The 18,738-nt window shown below is 37.0% G+C and overlaps 1 long non-coding RNA gene across 2 annotated transcripts; it reads right to left on the bottom strand.

The window, feature by feature from the left end:
• Positions 1–10,769: 10,769 nt before the first annotated feature.
• On the bottom strand, positions 10,770–18,708 carry LOC148127616 (uncharacterized). Of its 2 annotated transcripts, XR_015743776.1 has the most exons (3): positions 18,312–18,708; positions 12,961–13,073; positions 10,770–11,196 (listed from the first exon to the last, which is right to left on the bottom strand). It is a non-coding gene; the product is annotated as an uncharacterized LOC148127616 (long non-coding RNA). The 2 variants fall into 2 exon arrangements; XR_015743775.1 differs by lacking the exon at positions 12,961–13,073.
• Between the last annotated feature and the right edge of the window lie 30 nt (positions 18,709–18,738).

Below are 18,738 nucleotides of genomic sequence, written 5' to 3'. Positions count from 1 at the left end.
TGTCTCTGGCAATTTCAAACACACACTTAAAGAATTGATTATATTAATGTAGGTATCACTTTATATTTATTTGCTCAGATTTAAAGTTTGCCAAACAATATAATTTCCCAATTTTAATGAGAGCAATTTTTTGTTCAAATTTGTATTGGAATTTAGACGAATATATATACATTTAAAACCAGTTATTTCTCTCTAATTTTGTTTGTTCAAGGGGAAAATATTAAATGTTGAGGTGATAAAATTGTTAAGAATCAAAGAAAAAATCTTTGCTATTTCACCAAGAAACTAGCCCTCACATGGCTGCCTTTTCATTAGTTGTTCTGCATATGAGTACAACTGATTCACTTGGCAGGAATATTTCCACAATTTCTCATTTCCCATGCCATATTTCTCTCCCACAACTGACCTCTTCTTTGGGGCTTTTACATTTGCACCTAAGGACCTAACTTCACAACATCTTTTGGGTAGTGTGATCCTGTGACATTATTTTAATCTGATCCTCAACTCATAAGTGAGTTGAGTTTAAGTTAATTTTAACTTGTGTAGAAGTCTTATTCTGACACGGTTTTGTGAGGTTTTGTTACCCATTATTTTGGAAGGAATTGACAGCAATACCTGGAAGCAGAAGTAGAATAGGAGAAGGGTCAGAAATTCTATCACAGTACAGATCAGCAGATAGCAGTACCATCTAAAGCTATCATATCTTTATCTGGAATATTATACCAACTGATGCAGTGAAGTAAGTGATGGCCTTAGCTGTTGCTTTAAAACAAATGCTGATGTGACTTAGGCACATGTCTATGATATGCCTAGTAACATTTAAAATGTCTGCTGATTACATCTTAAATGATAGCCTGGCTGTTAAATTGATTAGGAACAATGCCATCAGCATTTTTTGTAACAATTTAATGCTCTTCTAGAAATACAGTATATTTGTTACATGATTATTTTTCTCCATAAAGTACACTCCAATCATATAATGTACCATGATATCCATAGAAAAACTCTCCATTAAACTGGAAGATGATACTTCAAAATACTGTGAATAAATGGAGACAATTATCTATTTTAATAGCTACTTTTTTAAAAAATTAAATAGCTAGTATGAACTTTAAAATAGAGCAGACAAAGGACTGCGCTTTCAGCAATCAGTTCGTTGCAGAAGACAAGGGAGAAGACAAGTCTTTCTGGAGACCCTTATGAGCACTGTACTAATAGACCTAACTTGTAAGATTAACTAGAACACATTAGAAATTCCAGTTTTTGAAAATTCTACTTCCAAATTTCTAGACTGCAGTGTAGTTCCAAGCTTAATTTGACAAAAATGGAATGATGGCATATAAAACAGAACACGAAATGAAAAAAAGGTGTAAGAAGACAGAGATGTATGAGAAATTCGGTAAGCAGATGTGTCCAGAAAGTAAGGACCTGAGAAAGTATGCTTTTTTTTTGAAACCTTTATTTAAACATTTTAACTGCAAATTTATTCCTAACATTACAGTACGTTATACTATCACATTTCTGTAAGTTTTTGAAAACTAAATTGTTTTGGAAAATCTATAGAGATAATAACATTGGTTTATTATTGTTATATTTGCTTTCACTGCACAATTTTTAATTTTATATTATGAATTTTTATTCTACATTTACTATATAGCTGTTCTTAATTCTTGAGAATATAAATAACAATATAAAATTAAAGGCAAATCCCCACTTTTGAAAAGCACCACTTTATTACTTTATTAAAAAGGATGGCAAAGAAGAATGTATTTTTTGAAACAAACGTAGTGGAATGGTCTAGTGCAGTGGTCACCAACTGGTGGGCCGTGGCCCACTGGTGGGTGGTGAGAAAATTTTGATGGGCTACAGAGAAATCGCACTCCCAGAGCACCCCCGCAAAGCAATTAATCAAGGCCGCACCACCCACATGGCCCGCGGAAACCCACCCTGCCCACTCATTAACCGGCAAATTTGCCTGCTAAATTGCTATTTTTCCTTCTTCCGACCATCATTTGTTCTGCTGTAACGGGAGATTTAGATTAGCTAGGAAGCAGGAAATGGTTGGATTTCTTGTTTTCTAGCTAGTCTTTAGATCTTCGGCTCTGCTTTTAAGCACAGCCAAACCTCCCTTAGGACTGAAGGTTCTATTATTCAATGCAGACTCATGGCAAGCAAATTTGAGAGACTGAGCACCTCAATCTGCCTGCCTGCTTTGCCTGATTTTGGGTAAAAGTTGCTCTTTTTTAAATAAAAAATCCAATATTTACATGCATGGTGTGTTGTGAGTTAATTTTGTGAATTTGCTTACAAGCAAATTTTATGTGACAGTGAGCTAGCCAATGGCAAATAGATAGATCTCTGAATGAATCTGTGATTCTGTGAGCAACTCAATCCGCCCACCTGATTTGCCTGATTTGGGGTAAAAGTTGCTCTTTTTAAATAAAAAATTCAATATTTATATAAATATTTATAATATTTACATACAAGCCATGACCAGCCAGTCACATGGCCTCCAAGCCACACTCACAAATTAGGCCACACCCACAGGACCGGTTAGTGGTCCCTTGGATTTAAAATTATGAGTTTGAAGTCTGTACTATGGTCCCTGAAGACCCCCGTACTATGGCACACAGTAAAGAGAGATTAAATGCAAGGAAAATAGAGTGTTTTAACTAGTGGTATTGGTGGTTCAGATAATGGCTAATTACATGGTTTTGATTCCATGAAAATACATAATGAACTTTAATAGAAAAAGACTGGATGGATTTATCTAAACGAGATCTGTAAAATCTGACTTGCCAAGCCAAACATATGATATTCAACCAATTATTTTCTACATGAGGGAGGGAAATGAAGCTGAGAGATTACAGTCTCAGAAGCAAAACATAATGTTGTCAAACTACATTAAGCTAAATGACCAACCATCATTAAACACAATTTCCTGTAAACGTAGTGAATTAATATGCACATAGAAAACAGATTTAGGGAAGGGCAATGAGGATGATCAGAAAACTAGCAACTAGGTTGTTGAAAAAAAGATTGAAAGACCTGGATATGCTTAGCCTTCAGAAAAGAAAATTGAATGTGGCAGCACTCTTCAAATTCCTGACACGAAGACACACAGAAATGATGAAGACTTGTTCTCTATTGTTCCAGAGTACAAGATATATATTTGGTTTAGCTTACACATTTCAATCAAATGTTAGGAAAAAAATTCCTACTATTGGATCCAATTACTGGGTCAGATGATGGACTTCCTACATTGGATGTGTTCAAGCAGAGAGTACATAGCCATTTATTCAGGAATATGAATTCCTGAACTGAGCAGGGGGTTGGACTCACTGGCTTAAATGGGCTATTTCACATTATATGTCCAAAGTATTTAAGTTTTAGCTTCATTGGTGCTTTCAGTGAGCAGTCTGGTTTTACTGCTCAAAGCAAATATTGCAGTCCAAGATATTCTTAACAATTTTTAACAACTTTTCTCCAGCAACAGAATTCAATTTTGCTTCAATAGTTCTGACTTCCACAATTATGTGTTACAATTGGAAGAATCTGCCTTTGACAGTACTATGTGTGTGATGTCTATTTTCAAAAGCTTTGCTTTCTGAAAATGATTAAGATAGACCCCTTCAAACTGAGCACAAATATACTTTCAGAATTACTTTTAATGGTTATAACATATTTAAATGCTTGATTCTGACATGCTGCATGAGTTCAACTGGACAAAAAGTGTTTGGCTGGTGACTTTCATTTGTAATTAATCTCACTGCAGTGTCGAACAATTGTGAGTCAGCATTGATGATTCCAGTTGCCTTTGAATTGTTTTTCCATTGTGGAAATGTCCTGATGAAAACTTTTACCATGTTCATCTGTAAACAGTTCCTCCCTCCACACTTTGCTGAGAACACAGTTGTAGTTCTCTAGCTAATATTACCCTCAGTTGGAGTATGACATGCAGTTTGGTCTACAATCCACCAGGTGGAGAAATTAATGTTCGGCATCACTTCAAGTTTGTAGCTTTCTTGCTTTCTTCACTGCAGTTTATTACTTTCTTTTTCCTGCTTCCACATACACACAAATTTCTTATGAAATATGATATTATTATAATATAATGAATTGTGTTTTTGAGGTATTTCTGAGGATACATTGTAGAAGCAGGTGTGGGAAATTAGGGGTGGGGAAATGGTGATGTGTGGCAAGAAATTTGGATATAGGTACATGTTATTCTGATTATTTTCTGCTTATAGATGTGTAAATAAATCTTGTCCAACATTGCAAAAATATCAGAAACCTTTAGTGCTATTTTTCTTCTTTATGGAAGCCAGCTCTCCTGTTAATACTTCCCTGAGAGAAGTGAGATATATGCAAAGCTATGAGGAATGTGAGAATGGACCAATATATGAAGATAGAATGGCCAAAAACAAAGCAAAACAAAAGTGATATTTTATGAAGAAAATTTGTCTTTAAATGAGATTACAAGAGAGATTATTCTTCCCATGCAAAATCAGTCAGAATGTTTCTTTAATTTTACATCCAAATATTCCCTTATGTTTTAATTGATGAATCTCAGGGTGCAAGCCAATTTTTAATTACATGGCTGCTAGTTAAGTGATTTTCATGTGGTGGATTTGGCCTTCAATCTCTGGAAAGGTGCAATATTTTGCCTTATGGTTCACCAATTTTTCATGATGAACTTCTGCATTTCATAGTTATTTCTTTATAAGTGGGGAGGATTACCAGTTCCTAACTTATGAATGCTTTCACAAATATTTCATTCATAACCAACCTAAATTGAGTTAGGTAAAAAACAACAATCATACAAAAAGGTGTGTTCAAATGCACATTTTTTATGTATAGCAACTAAACTCTACAATTTCTTTAACAAGTTAGCAAAGTAATATAGATTATGTTGTTGAAGATGCTGGTTGGAACATCAGACATCTTGAAATGAGGTGTACAGTATGAAAATAAAAACGAGCAGCTTTGCTCGCAAAGCTTTTTAAGGAAGTTCCAGATGTTAGTATAAGATGGCTTAAGCCTTTTATATATGAATAGAAAGTTAAACTTCCCTAAAATAGTAAGTTGGAACTACATCAGTTATGCATTGTAAAAATACAGTCAGTGAGAAGTAAACTTAACCTTGTGCTAAATTGAAATTAATACATCAAAGACTCAGACTGAAGCTACAGGATTAGCAGCAAAATGGTTCAAACCCCAAAAAAGAAAAGAAGTCAGTTGCCAGGACTCAACTTCCATGCATCAAAGGTAATAAATAGTAATTTACAATGAAATTGAGTTTATTCTAGAGGACTGAAAGAGAATAACTACTGAAACATAGTGATTCTGTGTTAAACCAACCTGAACATTTTTCAGGTAGAATACTTGAATAACATCTCCTGTGTATAATCAAGCCTATTATTTTTATTGTGATTAATTTGTTATAGAACCATCAGTGCTATGGCATTACATACGGCAAGAGAATCATTGCCTTGATATGTTTACCAACTAATATTTAGCAGAAGAAATAGATATACATTTATTTCACAGGAGGCCAGTTGAAAGCATACAGAATATGATGATAATACCTGCCCATTTGCAGTTTTGTAATATGTGATTCTAAGGCTTTAAAAAAGTGTGCATGTCGTGTGGAATTGCCACGACCAAAAATTCTGATATATCGGCAAATCACACAGAAGAGAGATTTAAAATCCAGTGTCACCAATCAAACCCTGAAAATTCTGCGTTGGAACTGAGTAATGAGAGCTTTCAATGATCTATAGCTTTTAAAAAAAAATATTCTTCCCTTTAGCTTTGAAAAGGCAGAGATACTATTCAAAATATAACACATAAAAATTAACAATCACATGGTTGGTATAGCAAGATCCCAGCGAGTAGGTGATGAAATCAAATAAATTCTGGCTGGAAAGAAAATTAAAATAAAACAGCTTAAAATCAGAACTCATAAGAGGAATATACTTTAAGGCAGATTAAAAGCAAGATCAAAAAGCCATCCTGTGGGATGTGAGAGCATCGTATTTTGATTGCATGAGTACCTGCTATAGCAGAAATCACTGGCACTGGATTCTCAGATACGTTCAGAGGGACAAAAGGAAGTAATGATCTCACAGATTACATCATTTACTGGAAATTCAGGTAGGGGAAAGGGTATTTCAATTCATTTTGGAGTTTTTTCGATATTGGATTTCTACCTGTCACAATTAAAAAAAAATCTCTAAAGAGTTTGGTTATCGAATAATGTAACTGTCAGTGGGAAAATAATGATAATTTTAATAATATATTGATAATATAATTAGTGTATTTCAAACCATTTTGAAGAACAGAGGAAACAAAACACTTTATATAAAAGGTGGTAGATCTTACTACTCTTAGCATGTCTTTGCTTGGCATGTCACAGGAAGCTTTTCCTTGATCCATTTCAATCCTTTAGGATAAAGATCAGACTGTACAACTGCAGCTAAAAAAGACCTCCTAGTGCTCCTAAACCTTAAACAAAGAGATGTGTGGCATCTTGCTTCTTCCTCAGAAGTTGCCCAAGAGACCATCATTTCCTTTTCCTGGGTAATGTGGTTTGCGCAAAGCTGTTTCTGGAGGGCAGAAATGTTCTTCTGATATAAATGTTGCATGCAGTTTCCAGTTAAACCTGAGCTTGCTTACAGATCATCTGATTCTTAAGTTTTCATTTTGAAATATAGTGGATTTGCCTTAACAGTTCTCTTTTCTGAGAATTGAAAAGTGCCTAAATGTCAAATTGATAAAACTGGCATAATGTATCAATAGAAGTTATCACACTGAGATGAAAAGTGTCAAAATGAATTCCAGACGTAGCACAATAACAATTTGCAAGCATGCACACTGCACTGGGACACTTCTTCCTTACCAGAATAAAGCCAGTACTAATTTCTATCAGGGAGGCACGTGATAAAAACGGAGAATCCAAACCTGATTTATTTATGAATTTAAGATTTTTTTACAGCCCCTGTTCAAAATAAAGGTTTCTTAATAGATAAGAAACAAGAAATTGTTTGTTTTAAAGTCTAAGCATAATGAGGGCTGAGATCAAAAACAAATCTTAATGAGATCAGTGTAACAGCTGTGTCTCACATCTGGATTCCAGAGTGCTGTTGAAAGGAATAGAAAAGAGACACAAGCAAGTACTCAGGAACTGTTTCTCTTTGACAGAGGTAATATGGAAACCGCAAGTCCATTGTACTATAAATTTCCATTTTATTAAAGACAAGTTAGGTCCAAAGCATAGGAAGATCTGTTTCAAATAAATTTTCAACTCTTTTTCAAGTGTTTCCAATGTGGCTTAAATCTGAGATATTAACGGCAAATAAGAAACAATAATGTAGATACATTTATTTTGGCAACTAAGGCCAAAGATACCAAGTATAGTTGTTCATTTGTCAAAGTTAGGCTTGTGACTTTTTAAAAATGTTTTTGCTAATCAGACTTTACTGACAGGAAATTATCTAAACCACAGTGGGCGAGCTGATGAGTATGCTGTCAAAAGGAATATTCCTGGTTGAGACAGAAAGCAAGCAACAAGAAAGCTGGCGAGATTCTATTTCAGGATTGTAATACATAATTTTAGATAGTAGTAGCATATAAAAATAGTTTTCGTTTCCAAAACTTAGAAATTGGATTAATCTGCAAATTCTGACAAGATGTTACCCAAGTTTCTCTAGAGATGCAATATATTAAGTAATAGTACTAATTATTCTAAAAGTCTGGACGCTTGGATATATAATTAATGTCTGAAATATAGTATCAGCGTTCACATGGTATAATCCCAGGCAATATGTTATGAACATCTGAAAGTTCAGTGAATGTTGGGTCATAAACAGTTGTCACATTTGCCACAGAATGTAGAAAATCACATTAAGTTTTCTCAATTTTTATAACAAATAGTCTTAAGAATTTCCCCATTGGTGACTTGCTTCTTCTTCACTGTATCACTGGCCATCTTCTGGAAGACTTGTGGCAAGAAAGAGTTGACAACTTGATGGATGGGAGGAGCTCAGGCTGCTTGTTAGGATATCTATTATTTAATAACAAGTCTATCCATCTTCAAGAAAAATGTCTATAAAGAGCATGAACAATGTCTGGGTACTGCTTTGTAAACTGCAGGAAGGCATGATATGGACAGGCCGCTAGGTCTGATTCCTAGTTTCTCTTGCAATACAAGCCAAACTGATCCAGCAAGACAACGACTAGTGATTAGATGGTGCAGGCGGGTAACAGGCTTTGCTGGCCAATAAAAGGTCAGCAAAGGCCCACTGCTGACAGCAATATCATTTTTTAAATTTGACTGTTGTGAGTTGCCTAGAACAGTGGTCGCCAACCAGTGGGCTGGGACCACTGGTGGTCCATGAGAAAATGTTGGTGGTCCGCAGAGAAATATCACGCCCAAAGCACCTCCCCAAAGCAATTAATCCTGGTTGCGTGGGAACACAAGGCTGCGCTGCTCACATGGCCCACAGGAACACAAGGCTTGCATTGCTTGCATTGCGAACAACACGAGGTAGTGAGGGAGGAAAGGGCGGAGGGGGGTAACTTGCCCCACTCGCCCCACACACCTCGCCTGGCATCGGGCTGCTGCTTTCTGCTTCTTTCTTCTTCTGCTTTTGGCTGTATGCAAGGAAAGCAGCAAAAGTCTTTCTTTTTCTCCCCCAAACTCTGCCAGAAATGAGTCTTTGGGACCCTGCAAGGCATCCTGCACCAAGAGGCTGTGCCAGTGAAACAAGTCTCACAAAGATTCATTTCTGGCAGTTTTGGGGGGGAGAAAGAAAGACTTCTGCTGCTTTCCTTGCATGAAGCCAAGTCTCTCTCTCTCTTCCTTCCTCCCTCCCTCTCTCATTCCCTGAAAATGGAGCTGAGGACAGTGTCCTGTGATCCCAAATAAAGAATGATTGATCGGTAGGAAAACAGGGTGGAGAATTTTCCTGCAGACTTTTTGGGGGATTTTCCCAGGGTCTCTGGTCTGCAGGATTTAAAATTATGAGTTTGGTGGTCCCTGAGGTCCAAAAGGTTGGCAATTCCTGGCCTAGAACCTTTGAGTGGCAGGAAGCATATCGGTTTAATAAATTATATCATGATTATGACTATGATTGTGAATAAGGTTATCACTAATAACTTATTTGCCAAGGCTCATGGAAGATGGAAAGCACTGTTTTAAAATGGGATAGCTAATGACAAATACACACACACACTTTGCCACCCAATACAGTAAAGGTTGCTGTGTCATGAAAACGTGTCCTGTAAAAACAGTTAATAGGATGCCTCTGAGCCACAATTAACTGCAGTAAAATTCACAGAAGCAATATAAGTTGCTAATGGGGAAATAACTTCTTAAGACTAAGAAATTTATAAGAATTTTTTAAAAAATGTTCCTTAATTACTTTTTGTTTTATTGAAACACTTGATGCTGTACATGTATGCTATAACACAGTGCTTCTCAGTTTCAGCAACAAGATGTGTCGACTTCAACTCTTAGAATTTTTCACCCAGCATGCTGGCTGGGAAATTCTGGGTGTTGCAGTCCACATATCTTAAAATTGCTGAGACTTGAGTAATAATGTTATAATTGTGGGTTGGAACAATGAATTATATTAATTAAAAACAAACAAATTACATACCTTATAGGCTACTGCCAATTTCATCTGATTACAAAATACAGACAGATAAAACCAATGCCATAATAAATCAATATAATTACAGGGCGCCACAATTAACTGATGTTAATATAGAGTGTGTATGTGTGTATTACATATTATATAGTATAATTAATGTAATGTAACATATTTCTGGCACAAATCATGTTTGTACAAAAGTTTGGTGTGCAGGTCAGTGTTGATGTAGATATGTCTAGCTCCTATTGGCCACTTTGAACTGCTGAAGACTTGCCTCTTACTCCTAGTCACTGAAATAATTAACATGGCTTCAATTGAATTAGATACCTGGTTTCTACAGAAGCTGCAAAAAGGCTAAAATTATTTTTATTGGGATTATATAAACCACTATAAAAGCAGAAACTTGGAATTCTGATTATAGTGTATCTCCCTCTCCTTAACAAAAAATTAGGAAGATGTGACTAAGCTGCTTCTGATTGTTACGTGGATGTTCAGGGTTTAAAAAAAGGTTCTCTTTTGACTAGGCAAGAGGTTCTGCAACTCTCTACCAAGGTCATCTTCCTTACTCTTACATCAGCCTCCATAATGTGTGATAGGTTTCACAAAAATCTGTCTGTCTGACCTGAGAGGTAACTCGCGCTCCTCGCAGTACAAACTGGCACTTGGGAAACTCCCCCCCCCCCCACAACATATCTAGCAGCCTTGTGCATATTTAAAAATGGTTCTAATAGTGGACAGCTTGAGTGGTTCAGCACCACTGGTTCAGGCAGAAGGGACTTCTACACATGTGTTGGAAGAAGTTCCTCCAGTTTTAGGAATCACTTGCGCTGCAATTCAATGTGTGAATAAGATTGAGCACTGAGTGCAGCATGCAATATGCTGGCAAGATTTGGTGCTGCTTCAGGGAGTAGAGCCAAGCACATCAGGATCTAAAGGAAAGTTTCTTTTTGATTAGAGAAGGTTCTTTCAAGAGGAAAAGATGGAATATACATTTAATCAATTCCATTCTTGTGTGACCCTCAGAAACATATAGACTCAGATCTGGTTCAGATAGATGAATAAACTGAAAAGAATGGAGGGAGTGCAGGAATTGTCAAAAAAAATGCACACATCTCAATTTTTCTACAATAATTTATGAAGTCAAACAGGATTCTTCACCATAGAAATTAATTATTTAATAATACACTGAATGGATAGAAATACACTTGATGGTGATATAATACTGTATATACTTACATTGCCTTTTAATTGTATAATAGTTTGAATTTCCTTGAATCCATACATCAAAATCAAATGTAGAAGTCATTTCTTGAATGGTTTCCTTTATCTAGCCCACTCTGCCAATGTACTGTTATTTAAGAATTAAGAAATGTGATATTGGCTGTATGATGACAAGCAAATCAGGTCGAGTTATTTGAAGAAAGAAATCTGATACAGCCAGAGAAAGAACCAGGCATGACCTTGATTTCCTCTCCTTTCCAAAGCTGTTACCCAATTTGGATCTTGGGTTTCTTTTGATTATGTCGCAAAATCCTTTTGCCTGAGAAAGAGGAAAAACAGGGTTTTAAATAGATTCTTCTATACAATGCAAAGCTGAAAGACCACTTACAAAATGCAATGTTTTGTTATAAAAAGTATAATAGTTCTTCACTGATTTATAATATGTCATTCATACCTGAAAATATGGTTTCAAAATGCATATAGTACAGGTCATCCTCAACTTAGAACCACAATTGAGCCCAAAATTTATGTTGTTGAATGAGACATTTGTTAAATGAATTTTACCCCATTTTATGATCTTTCTAGCCACAATTGTTAAGTGAATCAGGCTTCCCCTTGGCTTTGCCTGTCAGAAGGTTGCAAAAACTGTTCACATGACCCAGGACATTGCAACCATCATAAATATGAACCAGTTGTCAACCATTCAAATTTTGATCACATGACCATGGGGAATGCCATAATGGTTGTGTGAAAAAAGGTCATGAGTCACTTTTTCCAGTGCTGCTTTAACTTTGAACGATCATTAAATAAACTGTTGTAGACTGTGGACTAGCTGTACTACATTGGTAATGCAAAACAACACTTACTGTGGAAGTGCAGTGGTTAGAATGTAGTACAGCAGGCTAACTCACTGCTCACTTCCAGGAGTTCGATTCTCACCTGCTCAGGATTGATTTAAGCCTTCCATCCTTCTGAGGTCGATAAAATGAGGACCCAGATTGTTGGGGAAAACTTTGTAAACAGCTTAGAAAGGGCTGTAAAGCACTAGGAAGCAGGATATAAGTCTAAGTGCTATTGCTATACTGCTGCTTACATCACTGAGCCAACTTTAAGCTTTGCTTTAAGTTTCAATCAATAGTATCTTTCAGAGGTCTCTCTCTCTCTCTCTCTTTCTCCATTTAAGTTTTGTACAAAGTAGAATTGTTGCATGTTTTAACTCATTCTTCTTAACTTTCTAAAATGTTAAATGGAGAATCAAATGCTTTAAACAAACAAATCTCATTCTTCAGTAAGGACCTGATCTAAAAAACAGGAGACAAATAGCAAAAATATGCACATAAATTTTGTTTGGCCCATTTCCTCTTTTCAAAGTTTTTTTTTTTTTTTTAAATAGACAAAGGGAATTGTTGGTCTTTCAGAAATTAAGACTAGAGGTCCCATCATCTCTGGCCGCTGCTCATCCTGAAATAAAAGGTGTTTAGCATGAAAATTGTCTTTGGGGATACTTGGCAGACACTATAGGCTTGGCCTATAAAGCAATATAGCAGTAAAGAAATAAAGCAAATATCTCAAATGGATCATTTCTGGGTTACGTGGTGTTGCATCTGTGTTCCTCCTCTAATCATAGGCTAGGACTATAAAATGGGTTTTACAGAAGCCTTCTAAAGAAGAAAATAATTTCCCCATGTTCTGAAAACATCCACACCGATAATCTATAGAATTTTAAGATGGCCTTATATACTTATAAGTTTGTAAGTAAATGATCTGAAAATATTAAGTACTGCTTATCACAGTATGACTTTACAAGTCAGCACCTTAGTTTTCTTTATTATGTATTTTTTCATATTCCTGAAAAACAGAATTACATAGCCTAAAATCTAAAATATTGCTATAAACTTTGTGCTCTGTCTATACAAAATACTACTGTTCTTTTGAATAGTAATAGCAAATATATAATAGCACACAGAAACAGCACTTGGGGAGAATCAACTTTGGCATCATGTGTTACTTTCTTGCAAAGAAAAAAATACAGACTCCCTCCTTGGCCTGTGCTGATAAAGTGATTGAAAAGTTCTCTCCTTACCTTGTCACATTTCTACATAGGACATAGTCTGTGTGAGGATGGAAATGGAGGGAGGCCCATAGCAACAGTCCTCTTCTTCACATATGGAAGGGAACTTGAAAGTATCTTACAGCCTTTTGCAAGATCAATATAGAAGAGCAATAAGAACACAAGGTAACATGTATGCACAATGCACAAGAATGTGGGTTATGCACACAAGCAGTGTATATGCTATTCATACACATATGAGTGTGTGAACAAACACATGCACATACACACACAGCACAAAACCACATCTGCTTTAAGTGTCTGTAAAATAACTGGGGCTACAAGAATAAATAAAGCCTTTAAAAAAAATAAAAGGAGGAAATGTAGTTTGAAACAAAAAAAAATTCAAAAGCCTGCGTGCAGCTGTGACAGGAAGGCAAACAAGAAATGCTCTGCTTCAAAGCAAACATTTCCTTTCAGAGCAAAATATTAAAAGTTCCTTCAGCACAACTAAGCACAAATAAATTGTAGCAAACTGTATTTTACCAGTAATTCAAGAATAATCAGAGGTGAGATATAAAGGTTATCCTCAACTTACAACTGTTCATTTAGTGACTATTTGAAGTTACAAAGCCACAGAAAACATGACTTATGACCATTTTTCAAACTTGACAGTTGCAACATCCCCATAATCGCCTGATCAAAATTCAGACACTTGGTAACTGACTCATATTTATGATGGTGACAGTGTTGGGATGTGTGTGTGTCATGTGATCACCTTTTGTGACTTTCTGACAGCAAAGTCAATGGGAAAGCCAGATTCACTTCACAACCTTATTACTTACTGAACAACTGCAGTGATTCACTTAACAACGTTGGCAAAAAAGACAATAAAATGGGACAAAACTCACTTAACAAATGTCTCACTTAGCAACAGAAATTTTGGGCTCAGTTGTGGTTGTAGCTCGAGGACTACCTGTCTAGAAGTTTTATTATACAAACACCTCCGTCTACATTGGCATCTGCTGGTGGGGACATGGGGAGCAAATACCATCATAGCACAAGTTCTGATAAGTTTGTATCATACTGGTAGTCCTCAATTTATGACCACAGTTAGATCCTGAATTTCCATTGCTAAGCAATGAGAGCAAGATGTCACATGACTGCAGCACTTAACAGTGGCAATCCTGTCATTTTTGGTTGCTGTTGTTAACCATGAATTTTGGGTTGTTAAGCAAATACCCGTTCCAATCCAAGCAATTCCAGGCTTGGTCTCTCCTAGCATTGAACCTCAGTAAAAAGTAAGGGGCTGCCTCCAACTTCCCCACTGATGTATCTCCTGCCTTCTCGCCATGTTGCACCCTGCCTTCTGGGACAGCAAGCAGATCCAGATCTGCACAACTCTAGGGCTGCTTGCCATACTCCAGAAAGAATGCAGTTACCCCAGTCCAGTCCCAGCCATATCTGCCCTTGCTACACTGCACTCTGAGACCCTGCTGTCCCGCTGCCTCGGCTGATTTTACAGTCCTCTTACTCCCATTGCTGGACTGATGCTGCAAAAAAATCTTGGCTGGACTTCATGTTGCAAAAAAAAAAAAAAGAGTAAAAAGCACCCCACTTTTTGATGTAACAGTACTGATGCTTCTTATTTGATGGTTTCTGCTTCTTATGGTGCCCCAAGATGGGTCTGGGCAGAAGAAAGTAAGCAAGAAGCAACTGCAGACTTATGTAGCAGGCCTTCTTTGCATGAAGGGCCAGGCCAGGCCAAGCCAGGCATGCCTCAGGAGCAAGATCTCAAAAGTCTGCTGGGATGGCGGAGGACACGGCAGCAGAGCCAAAAGGCGTGGGGGTGGGGGGTAGACAGCCAGGTGGTGGAATTTAACCACTGTTGTGGTCGTAAGAATGAGCAGGTTGCAATTTTGATCATGTCAGATTGGGGGAATTGCAACAGCTGTAACTTTGGGCATGAATGATAATTCCCTTTGTTCAATACTACCATAACTTCAAACTGTTGAACAAATAGTCATATGTTGAGGACTACTTCACTATGTATGTGCATCAAGACATTGCATACATGTACATAAGGAACAGAGCTTGCATTACATCATTTCATTTGTCATTTTGCTGAAACTGATTATTTCTATATTCCATATTCTTATGGATGTTTCCTTGAAATATAAAAATCAAATTTTCACTCCCAGTACCTGTGAGAGAACTTTAAAGCAGAATATCCAAGACGTTTAAATACACTCTTACATTTCTTTTGCAATAATTTTATTTGCAATTAGTGGCAAATATCTGTAGCTCAGGTATAGAATGAGGGTGAAGGTTCGTTCTCCGAGCTTATGGGTTGGTTTCTGAACATTTCGTTACCAAGCTAGGTAACATCTTCAGCTGAGTTTGGGGGATAATTTTATGCCAAGTTATTTTTCTTACAAATACATGAAAAATATCATTGTAGCTTGTTAGTCAAGAATGTTTTTGGATGAGCTCAAATATGATAATTTCCAACTCTCCTAAATTCACAAAAATGCAATAACATATATAAACAAATATTGCTTTTCTGTGCTTTGCTGGTTTAGTGCAAGTTTATTAAGAAATTAAATTCCAGACATTGCTGAGGTAAAGTTGCTCTAACCAGAAGTTGACCTGCTACACTTTTTATTGAAAACATGTAGAAACTCATGCCAGCACAGATGCTCCTGAGGACTATAAAATACTTAAGCGAACAGGCTCCCCTTCTAATCTTTCCACCATTGTCAACCCTAGTAATTCTGCAATATATAAAAATCATTTGTGGAAGTCATTTAAGTTAAACTTGTTCTTGGAGCAAAGTGAAGTATTGCTTCATAGAGCAATTGCCTGGGGCAGCAGTGGAAACCTCCCAACTATTCCTTTTGCATTCTCTGGGCATCCTCTGCTGAATGATTGGACAACGTGTGAGATACTATAGATTGGCAAGAGTGTCAAACTTCATCTTGTCACAGGCCAGATTGTGACGTATTGCGACGTTTTTTTCCCCTTGCGGAGCCAGGGTCGGCATGGCCTGTGTGTGACGTATCTGGCCCGTGGGCCACCAGTTTGACAGGTCTCCATAAGGTATATTAACTTATCACTGTTGCTAAAAGGTTCAGCTGCTACTCCTGTTGTTTTCTGTACACAGAAGAGTAAGCACACCATACACCCAGCATAGAATCTTACCTAGTTCTAATTTCTGTTTATTTATTAAATATTTCCTAGGCATCTCAAAGACTCTTGAAAACTTACAAAGTACAATTTTAAATAATCATATTAAAAAGGACCATAAAGATGGCAAAAGTAAACCGGAGAAGGCTCTCTGAAACAACTTGGTCTTCAAGAGCTTTTGAAATATCAGCTATGACTATTGCAATACTGCATAATTTTTGTTGATCTAAATTTTGGGCCAGTATTTTTTTCATTTGGAATTAGGTTGTATAGTTTTCAGTTATGCTTCCTACTAAACAGTTTCAGAAGGAAGGTTCAGTTTTTTTTAAAAAAAGTTTTTTTTTAATATAAGCATTCCATCTTCCATTAAACAGTGTGTCGTCTGGATACAAATGTCTCTGTGCAATTAGAATCAAAATATATAACAGTATTAATTAAATTCATATTGATTTTCTAATCTTACAATAATAATATTGTACATAATAAACCTATTCATTTCTCCCTCTTAACATGTATTCTAATAAGAATATGATATTAAACATAATAATCCTAATAGCCATAACAGTCATCATATTGTTTATAAGTCTAGCTTAACATATTTTCTATATTTCACTGGTCTTTTATTTCTAACTTCCATTTTTTTTTTCTCTAACCATCCATAAAATAATACCCATGTCATATAATATTCAGTTTGTTCTTTCTCCTTAATTGCTAGTGTTAATCTGTTCATCTCTGCACATTCTAATATTTTCCTAATCACATTCTCATCAGTAGGAATCTCTTCACTTTTCCAGTATGCATTCCCTTTACTGTAAGTTTCAGGTAAGATCCGCAACAAAAATATTTCTGGTTTATCATCTTTTCCAGCCACATATGTATTTTTGTCCAATATTTGTTTGCTTCTATGCAAGTCCACCACATATGATAAAAAGACCCAGGTATCTGGTAGCACTTCCAACATTTAGCTGACTTATCTTTAAACAACTTTGCCAATCTCGCCGGTGCAAAGTGCCATCTATAAAACATCATGTACAAATTTTCTTTACATGCAATTGACATTGTTAATTTAGTTTACTTTATTGTCACTGTATCTCGTACAACTAAGTCAAACACCATCTTCAGCACACATCATGACCATGAAAATAAACACAAACACACATCCTTCACCCTCCACACATTGAACCCAAAACCCCCGAGACTGCAATAACACTGCTGCACTATACAGCAGAATTCAAAAGAACTACTGCCCTGGGATAGAAGCTGTTTTTCAGCCTATTTGTCCTTGTTTTTATTATTCTGTACAGTCTGCCAGATGGCAATAATTCAAAAAAGGGTGCCCAGGATGAGATGGTTCTTTGAGAATGTTTTGAACTTTCTTAAGGCAGCGGGAGCTATAAAGCTCATCCAAAGAGGGGAGAGGGCAACCAATGATCTTCTGGGCAATGATGTTAACCCTCTGGAGTGCTTTCCTATCTGCCACTGTGCAATTGGCAAACTGTATACAGAGGTGCAGTAAGTTAAAATGCTCTCTATGGTGCAGTGGTCATCAGCAGTTTTTCATTCAGTTGTTGTTTTCGGAGAAGTCTCAGTTCTTGTTTAGTTTTGAGCTCTCCCTTTTCATTCAAAATATCTTTCCCATTTTAATAACATAGTATCAAATAGTATTGTTCTCTAGTTTTCTCCCATACTAACAACAGTGCGTACCTTATGTGAGATCTTTGAAAATAACCACGTATCTTACTTTTCCCATACCACAAGAAAGCATGCTAGCCTTAAAGTTCTTTCAAGTGTGTACTGACTCTTGCCCGAAAAAGTACTCCAATTTTCTTGACAAAGTGTTTTAGAAACTGTTGGTCAATATCTTCCTCCTACGGCTGAGAGTGTGTGGGAACTGGTCTAAAGTCACCTAACTGGCTTTGGATCAGTCTCCAGGTTTTTAGCCTAATGCCTTAATCCCTGCACCAAACTGGGTCTCATTAGGTCTCCAAACTTGGCAACTTTAAGACTTGTGGACTTCAACTCAAGTTGTCAAGTTTGGGGACCCCTGGCTACATTTAAATAAAACGCTACACCAGATTTTAAAAATCACGATTGGTAAAGTCACAGTGGCCGTGTTCGCATGTGTCCCAACGGCATTCATGCATCCCACAAGACTTGCTTTACAACATTTTCAGAATTAATCACGATTCCCTGCCTACCCGCAAAAATAAATCAGTTTCTGAATTCACACATTCCGCTTCCATTGGGTCTTCGGTTGAGCACACCCTGCGAATAAAAAGCGGAACCTTTCACCGTTATCTGCTCTCAGTTTGTACTCTGATCCTCCGCGATCCCTGCATGTCCTCGGATCGGCGGCGACAGAAACAAGGGGACTCGTTTATTGTCTTTAACGCGCTCGGCCAACCGAGGAGGCGCAAGCACCCGCTTCAGCCACAGAGGCTTCCTTGTTTATTTCCCTCGAGTGAACGATGTCATTGGCTAAACCGGAGGCACAACCGGTGCGAAACTCGGCGGGATGAGAGGGAGGAACGCGCCACCGACTTGCAACCAATCAGTGAGCACTAAGAGCGATTCAAACGCTTTGCCTTGCCCAATGGCAGCGGTTGGCGCCTCGGCCTTCGCGCC

This window comes from Pseudonaja textilis, chromosome 1 (genome assembly GCF_049901715.1).
Source record: "Pseudonaja textilis isolate UNSWEBS1 chromosome 1, rPseTex1.2, whole genome shotgun sequence".
Taxonomy (NCBI): Eukaryota; Metazoa; Chordata; class Lepidosauria; order Squamata; family Elapidae; genus Pseudonaja; species Pseudonaja textilis.
This window is presented reverse-complemented; position numbering and strand designations above follow the sequence as displayed.